Below are 9,098 nucleotides of genomic sequence, written 5' to 3' on the forward strand. Positions count from 1 at the left end.
AGGAAATGAACCGATAATGCACGCTCGACATCTGACCGTAGAGACACCAAAGTATAATGGAGTAAATCTGGGTTTTCCTCTAGTGGTTTGGACTATCCGATCAACGGAGCCATTTAAAATGAAATAGGTTGCAGTAGCGCGGTGGTTTGGGCCAGTTGGTTGCAGCACCGTCCTGTCTTGTTTGTTCCTGGTATTGTGTGTGCGTTTTATTTATGCTGCGAATCTTTTCTGTTTTAAAATGAAAGTAAAGATGGTTTCATATACCGCTCATATGCCTTCGGAAGCTGGGCTTCAAAATTTGTACACTAACGAAAAAAGGACTAACAGAGAGCGAGAGCTTAGTACTTTTGAGGACGAGCTGATCTGCCACAACCACTCATCTTTTTGTGACTAACTGCAAAGTTTTTGATTGCTCGTCTCCTAGCAAAGGGGCGCTACAGTTAGTCTCCAGAAGCAAACGCTGAAAGAAAAAAATGCTCCTGAAGCTTAATTTACGCTGTATTATCACGCTGTAGTTTCTCACAGCACTCAGCACACATATACAAGAAAAGAATAACAAACATGAATATGCCAGGACTGGAACTCACGACATCTGTACTGGGAACCGAGCGCGCATCTCACCAAGACACCACTGCATTTTTTTCTTCTAACATGGCATTAAGACACTCCGGCAGAGCAATAAATAAAATCCTTATACAGTATAAGAAGCACACAGGATGCTAGACTGCTGCGCTGTGCTTTTGCAGTATATATATATATATATATATATATATATATATATATATATATAGAGAGAGAGAGAGAGAGAGTTATAGTGCGTGTGTGCGTGCGTACACGCACGCACGCACGCACGCACGCATACGCACACACCGGACATTTCACCGAACAAATTTTTTCAAAAATAGGCTTTTTGGGGTAAAAATGTTCCTTTTCCGGCATAGTATTTTCATTGTTGGCGGACGCCAGAAAACCGGTGAGTTGTCTTTTAAGTAGTAAGCTGATTAACTTATTTTTGATAATTTTAACTAGTAGAGTTAGGCGCCTAGTTGCCTTAAAGATTTGTAGCCGGTTGATAGTAACAGCCGTATCTGTTCTTAGATTTTCGAAAATGCGATTACCCTCGCCGCTCTGGCTCGACAAAATTTGGCGGCATCGTGCGAAAATACATGCGCTTTCGAAAGCAAGCAGGCAAAGCAACTCCTCCAGTGCATATAACTAGTCGAAAAGCCAAATTTTATCGAGCCACAGCGCCAAGGGTAATCGAGTTTTCAAATCTAAAAACTACGAGAATATATATATATATATATATATATATATATATATATATATATATATATATATATATATATATATATATATAAGGGAAGGGTAATGAGGGGCTCGTTATAAATATGAGAGAAGCCAACAGCCTGAGAAACCATAAGGCATGGGGGATTTTTTAAAATTTATTTATTTTGTGGTGTTGATCAATTTAGAAGATTACAGAATATGTTATCGCTGAAAGCTAATTGATTTGAAACGCAGAAGAAAAAACAAGCACATGCCGCCGGTGGGATCCGAACCCACGACCTCCGAATTACGCGTCCGGTGCTCTACCTCTGAACTACGGCGACGGCTGTCAAATCTCCTGCCTTGGGTGGTAAGCAATTAGCTTTAAGCGATAACATATTCTGTAATATTCTAAATTGATCAACACCACAAAATAAATAAATTAATTAAAAAAAATTCCCCGTGCCTTATGGTTTCTCAGGCTGTTGGCTTCTCATATATATATATATATATATATATATATATATATATATATATATATATATATATATATATATATATATATATATATATATATATATATATATATATATATATATATATATATATATATATATATATAAATTTCGACCACCTGGGGTTTTTTAACGTGCACTGACATCGCACAGTACACGGGCCTCTAGAATTGCTCCTCCAAAGAAATTCCAGCCACCGCGGCCGGGATCGAACCCGCGTCTTTCGGGTCAGCAGCCGAGCACCATAGCCACTGAGGCACCGCGGCGGCATATATATATATATATATATATATATATATATATATATATATATATATATATATATATATATATATAATCTTGTAGTATACGCTTCGTTAAAGGAAACATATCTGATTCGACGTTTCGATCGGGGGACCGATCTTTTTCAACAGTGATTTGTCTTCGCTGCTGTTTCCCCCTTTTATAGGCGCTGGACACAGAACATGTGAGCGATAAACGGATAGAGTGCAAATATAAGTAGATGGAAGTAAAAAATATACAAGTAAAAAGAAATAAATAAGCATGGGTAGGATAAAGGGGAGTGGGACGCGCGCACAAAAAAAATGGAGAGTGCGCAGAACATGCAAAGAAAATTTTTACTTTCGTATTTTTTTACTTCTATCTACTTATTATGCTAATCTCACTTACTTATTATGCTAAGTGTCACGCTAATCTTTCTTGCTCACGCCTACACGCAAAACATTGTTTTTTTTTTTCGCTCGCCGCACACGACATTACACTGTAGCCATAGCCCGACCCAGCCTGATTAGCCTGCCGCGGTACAGGGGCAATCAGAAGTGCATCAGCCCTGCCGTTTGCGAGGGTTAATTATCTCTGAGGCTTCAATAAGCCATAGACTTAGCAGCCCACTTGTTCAACTCGCTGACGTGCAAAGAAGCCCTAACCGGAGACAGCCCTGGCGGGATCTGAAGTGGAAACCGCCGTTCGCCACACCATCTGTAACGAGACTGGATCTCTGCTGCTCCTCTTAAGTGGAGAGGCTGCGGCGCTAATGAGAATCGAATCCGAACCGCGGACTGAAATCGACGCTTCCACCCCAGGGAGCTGCAAGGGCAGCCGGTCATCGACCGGCAGGCATCCACCCGCCTCCCGACTGCCCGGTTCTGTTCGCTGTTTTTGGGCACAAGCAGCAGCCGTGCTGTTTGTGCGTGTTTTTTTACCGCGGTTCTTTATGCAGAAACGAAACGTCTGGTGTGAACGCAGCTAAATGCGACCACCCGCGTGGACGGTGAGAGGTGGACGTTATGGTTGAGTTCATAGTCGCAGAGTAAACGGCGGCCCTCGCCAGTGATGTTTTTTTTATCCAAAATAAAAGTAATTTTAAAAGTTCTCCATTTCACAAAATTTTCGACGATTATTCAGAGAAAGAATTCAAGCTCTGCCACCCTACCCCATTCGCAAGATAAGCAGCATAAGCCTAAATGTTAATGCCAGCCGCACCCCACTTCCCCCACCTTCTTCGAAAGAGTTTCATATGCGCCACTGTCTTCAGGTACACGTGTGTCCCATTGCGATTCAGTAACTAAGGCAAACCGAAGTTTTGGCACGTACGCAGAGCAAGCGATATGCTCGTTTTTCGCTACAGTTTTACGCGAGAGCAAACGTGCGAGCGCCATTGACAAGCAGATAAACGGTTTTTGGCCAAAGCCCAAGAAGCGGTGGAGTTTCGAAGGGCTGCCTCAGCTAAGTGGCAATTCACAGAGACACAGCTCGTTTTTCTCTTTTTTGTTTTAACGTCGACGCGTGGTTGTCCAAGCAGCACTATTCCTCAAGCATCGTTGCTGTACCAGCGAGCAGTGTACCAGTACCTTTGTGCAGTGCCCACAAAGCCGAAGCGCGAGCTCATTGGACCGTTAGGAAGAAGTGAACGCTTTTACCACTACAACCGCTTCATGCTTGCCGCCGGCACGCGCATATGACAGCTTCACCTAGATGCCACAGCATTCACCTATATGCCACAGCAACCGCCATTTTGTGGTGCAGGCGTCGCTCCCCACAGTACAAACGACCACAGTGCAAGGCACGGTGTTTCCGAGGAGAACGCAAGGAAAACGCAAAGTCTGGGCCAGTTGTTTCCGCATACTTTGAGTATACTGTGCTACCGAATGCGTTTCTAGCCCTCACCGGACAAAGAAGCGAACGATAAAAGCGACGAGCTCGTTGAAGGTCACCCAAAGCGCTCTTGCATAAGCGCGCAGCCACGCACTCCATGTATATCGTGTGTCCAAAGGCCTAATCTACCACACTTTCCCGGTGTGCAAATATTTTTGTATCGCAAGTTTTTGTTGGTGCGACCTGAACAACGGTGGAACCTGCGCTGATTTTTTTTTTTTTGTTCATCACCATCTGCGCGACATGGCCGCGCATTTGCGCTGAAATTTTTCACTGGGCTTTGCATAACGCCTTGACTACATTTCACAGAAGGCTGGTAACATCAGATTGTTGCATGCCCTTAGCGAAATCAAATTTGAAGAGGTGCTGCTGTTCGGTTGGTCGCGAAATCGGGACAACACAGTGATGACCGGAATGATAATTTCTGCCTCATTTGGCTCTTCAAGGTGCATCAAAATCCGAGTACAGAGTCGATTATGCGTTTTGCCACTGTCGAAATCCGGCCGCCGCGACCGGAATCGAGACTGCCTAAACAGCGCCAAGGTACAGACGGAATAGCGAGTATTCGACATCTTAGTGCGCTGTAACTTCTTTAGAACCGTGTAATCCATCTTCGCGCGAGTTGACCATGGAATGGGATTAATTTCTTTGCGTTGGGCGCGTGTGCAGTGGGTGCGCACCACGCACCGCGCAGGCGAAAATACAGAACAAAAAAACGACTTCTGCTCAGGCATATTCGGCGAGAAAAAAAAGTTAAAAAGGCCAAGGCTCAGTGTAACACGAAAAATTCAGCGAAACGCTGTCCCAGTGGTGCTCAAGCTGCTGTTTGACTTTGCGAGCAGCACGCTGTTAGCACACGTTTAGCAGGCGGCGGATCCATAGACGATCCGGCTATAGCCAAGGGGGCAGCTAGGACAGATGCTTCTAGGCTTGCCAAACTCCCGAAAGTATGCTGCGCTCATCTGTTGATGTTCGGTTTAACCGCGAAGCCGTTCCGTCTCACGGACGGCTGGATTTTGCGGTGGTCGACGGTTCTTCTCACGCTCACGAGCAGGCCACATCTCAGCTGCTTACTGTGGCTGATCCCGCGTCTGCAATGGCCGCAGGAGCCGCAGGCCCCGCACGACCACCACTTTGAGCCGCAAAGACGACGAAGCAGCCACGCTGTGACGGGTAACCACTGTTATCCGCTGTGCACCCTGGCCAAGTGGGCATGTGCCATTTAGCCCGAGGACATCATCATCGTGGGCAAGCTCCCGAAAACAGCTTTTTGCTTCAATGCCGACCGATTTTGCTACGCAGTTTCAACGTGCATGCCACACTTACATCCAATATTTTGCTGGAAAGGAATCCATGAAAGGGAGTGACGATAGGTGCGACCTTAAGGCCGAAAAATATGATGTATCTTTATTCCTCCTGCCCTGAAAGTTATACGGGAAGCCAGAGTAACAAATCCACGACCATTTTTATTTGTCTGCGTCGTGTTTTAAGGTTTGTGTGCAGTTGGATGAAGCTGTTTAACCCCACCGGAGCTCGCACCTTAAACAATAAAAAAAAAACAAGCAGTGCTGAAACGTTCTCGCGATTCATGAGATAGGTGTGACGTATACCTGCTCTGCCACTGGACAGCTGCTGCCTTTGACAGCGACATTGCGAGATTAACATGCACGTCACTGGAAAAATAAAATGGACTACCACGCCCTTTATTTTTTTCTTTTTGCATATCTCGCTGTTAAGAGCTTCAGTCGACAAAACGACACCCTTGCAGATTTCGTTCAATAAGGCAAACAAAGCAGAAACTATGTTATCTCCTTTTCTTGAGAAGAGAAATCCGGTTTAGTTAACCAAAGGCTGGACATAGTTGAATTCAAAAGACGTGCAACATAATAATAATAATAATAATAATAATAATAATAATAATAATAATAATAATAATAATAATAATAATAATAATAATAATAATAATAATAATAATAATAATAATAATAATGTGTATTTTTTTCCTTGCCTACAAGAAAAGGAATGAAGCCGCCTCGAAAAAGCGGCTTCCGTGAGCAGCCTGCCGGGGCGGCTGCCCCATATTTGGCAGGAGTGGACAGCAAGGTTATCGACAGTAAACTCGAAGACAAATAAAAAGATACAGTTGAACATTAAACTCAAGAAAGCACACAGAGGTACCACACGCTGCAAAAAGTTCTCAGGCCAGGGAGCCCGGCACGTGGACGCACGGAGAGTACTCATCCGTGCACATCATTGGTGTCTCTATTAAACATGACAAGGCGGTACATCTTCGGAGATGTGCACGACGCATGTTACATTTGCCACACTGATTCCACTCGCGTCAGTAGCCCTTATTTATCGCATGTAAAGGGAAGTTTTAAACAATCGAATTTTTCGAACAGCTAAAAAGCAATCACGTGCGCACGAGCGGTAATAGACATGCTGTCGGCGATGGCACTGCGCGGCTGCAGGAACAGTGAGTGCAGGTCCTATTTGCGGAGCAGCTGCAGGGATGGACACACGCCGGCAGTGGAGCAGTTGGATATCGAAAAGAGCTCGCCATTTTTTTTTTCTTTCGCCGGTGATTTATACAAGCTAGACGAATAGGCAGTAATGTGAAGCCCCGGAGCAGGTGGCCAAGGTAAATAAATGAAACGGAAGAGGAGAAGAGCGGCGCGAAGCAGGTCTTGGCATTGTATGTACTTACAACGCACGCTGCACTCATATCGCTTTCTCCACTAGAACGGTAGCGCCGTTGGACCGCGAACAGTGCGGTAGTAATTTCTGTTGCTTTTCGAGCGCCGAGCGTCGAAGATTGCCTGGAGCACAGGTTTCAGGCAGAAATGCAGAGTACGGAAAGCGTCAGAGGAATACTAATACGCTTCTCCCAAGATTGCATTCGCTACCGGTAGCTCCCGATCTCTGAAAGATTAGACATCTTTTTTTGTTATTTTTATTACTACCTGCTACACACAGGGAGCAAACTGTAGCCTTTCGTAGCAGTTTCGTGGGCGTACTATTGCTTTGAGGACCAAGAATAATAATAATAATAAAAAAAGAACCGTTGGCATCGATATGCTTGGGTATCCCGTCGCTAGAACTTGGCGAGAAAGCTCGCTACAGCGCTTTCACAAAAAAAAAAAAAGACCGAAGAAAGAAAGTCTGTTTCCACTCTGTCGATTAAGCATTGGTCAAGCATTCCTAGCTCCTTCAGTGACGGTCGGTCATAACGCCGCTCTTGCGCCTGGCGTAGGCCAGTGGCACGGGGAGATCAGTTGCTTCCCCATTTTGTTTCTGGTGCACTCAGATCGTTATGTTTAACCTATCGCGAAATACACAGCAGTCGCAAATTTAATTTTGTGTTCAACACAAACGTTGATTTACGAATACGCAAAACTGGCATGTTGACAGATAAAACTGAATAGGGAAATGCATGCCGCCAATTACGCAACTTGCCTAACGGTACTAAGTTGATCGAAGAGCGGAGTACTTCTGTTTTGCAAAACACTGCGCTCATCAAGCGAAAGAAAATGTGTTCGAGACTCTGAAGGCCCTCTGTAAGCACGAGAATACATCTGCTCTTGGAACGCGGCTGTCCTGGACTCGGAACATGAATGATGCTGCCTGCCGTGACATAAGAGTGCCCGCTGGCAGTTTTGAGGAATCTGATCGATCTTGTCCCACAATACAGACAGCTTCCGACCAGGTAGTACGTAACTTTGTTTCACGTCTTCCGAATGTCCCAGAAGCACAACCGAGGATTCAGTTTTCACGCTATGCTCGCCGAAGAACCAGTGATCAGCTACATAGGGTTATATACTTCTGGTATCCGAGCTGCGAGCCCTCCTTGCTGAAAGAGCAGAAAAAGCTGTTTTTTCAGCGTCACAAGGTGGTGCGCGCGCAGTCTTAAGAGCTACAGTGTTTTGCCAAGGCAAGTGGGTACCACTTTCTCGCGGGGAGGGTCCATCGCGGGACGCTGCAAGAACCGTGGCTCGCGGCGATGTCTCACGGGATGCCACGAGCCACGGTGACAGGCAGTGGTGACAGGCAGTGGTGACAGCCCCAGTGCTAGAAAGCCGCCTCACCTGGCAGGGGACCTGTCCTTCTCGTAGGGCGGTAATCCCTGGTGACGGAGCCGCGGCGCCGGATGTCAACACTGCAGCCCCGCGTGCACTGCTCGCCCCGAGGAGCCGCGGCGGCTGTGGTGCGTCGAGCGCCCAACGCCAGCGGCGCTCAGCCCGGCCGACAGCGAAGCCGCGCGCGCCGCCGAGCGATATGGACGCGCCTGATAAACTTGCGCCGTGGCCGATCACGTTGCGGCGGCAGCAACAGCCTCCTCCGCCAGCAGGCCACGAGTGCCGGCGTGCGGACCGACGCCTCCGCTCGTCGCCGTGCGGTGACGTCGGGCCCCCCTCCGCCGCCCACGTGACGCTGGCGAGGGGATGCTGCCGCTGCGCGCTGCGGGGGCTTTGCGCGAGCGACCATTTGGCCGCCCCGGGCGCTGGCACCTAGGCGAGCGCGACGCTGGGCGCTCCTACTTGGGACGGAGCACGTGCTGATGCCGAGTCAGTTAGATGCAGTGTTTGTCCACGACTTTGGCAGCCAACTTTCTGAAATGCGCGTGCAATGTCAGCAAATTCGTCCTGGGAAAAACCTGTCCTACACGCCATGCTAACGCGAACCTGAATACGAAAAATGCCTACTGTGTATATAATTAACCTCTCATTTCACGTAAGCAGATCATACCGCGCTTCCTTTGCCTACACTTTCCTCTTCCAAACCGCTAAAATCTCAGTTTCTTATGGAGAGGAAAACAAAACCCTTTGAAACATTAAAAGGCTCATCGGTAAAAAGATATGCGTCTCCCATTGGCTGGAGGGAACTGACGTCACCATACCGGAAGTGACGCCATTTCCGGTAAAGGTATTAATAGTTTCTGATGCTATTGCATCGCCAACGAATAATGTAATTAGTCGTCCCTGTGAATTTTTTATTGCTTCGCAGACACAGCTTTATTTTTTAAACCTTGCATTAGTTTCTGCTTATTTATATATTGTTCTCTATATTAACGGGCGCATTCGCGTCGCATTTAGTGCTTCATAACTTGTATGCGTTAAAATAAGGGAGTAATTGCGAATTACCACCCTGCCACGAAAACTT

General features: G+C 46.5%; 1 protein-coding gene across 1 annotated transcript in view; it reads right to left on the reverse strand.

The window, feature by feature from the left end:
* The window catches only part of LOC149350698 (uncharacterized), a 121,721-nt gene extending 113,443 nt beyond the window's left edge, over positions 1-8,278 (reverse strand). Inside the window, exon 1 of the mRNA XM_089579812.1 lies at positions 8,024-8,278. The gene's annotated coding sequence lies outside the window, so the exon portion shown is untranslated. The remainder of the gene's footprint in view (positions 1-8,023) is intronic.
* Between the last annotated feature and the right edge of the window lie 820 nt (positions 8,279-9,098).

This window comes from Amblyomma mixtum, chromosome 3 (genome assembly GCF_055824585.1).
Source record: "Amblyomma mixtum isolate Tamu chromosome 3, ASM5582458v1, whole genome shotgun sequence".
Lineage (NCBI taxonomy): Eukaryota > Metazoa > Arthropoda > Arachnida > Ixodida > Ixodidae > Amblyomma > Amblyomma mixtum.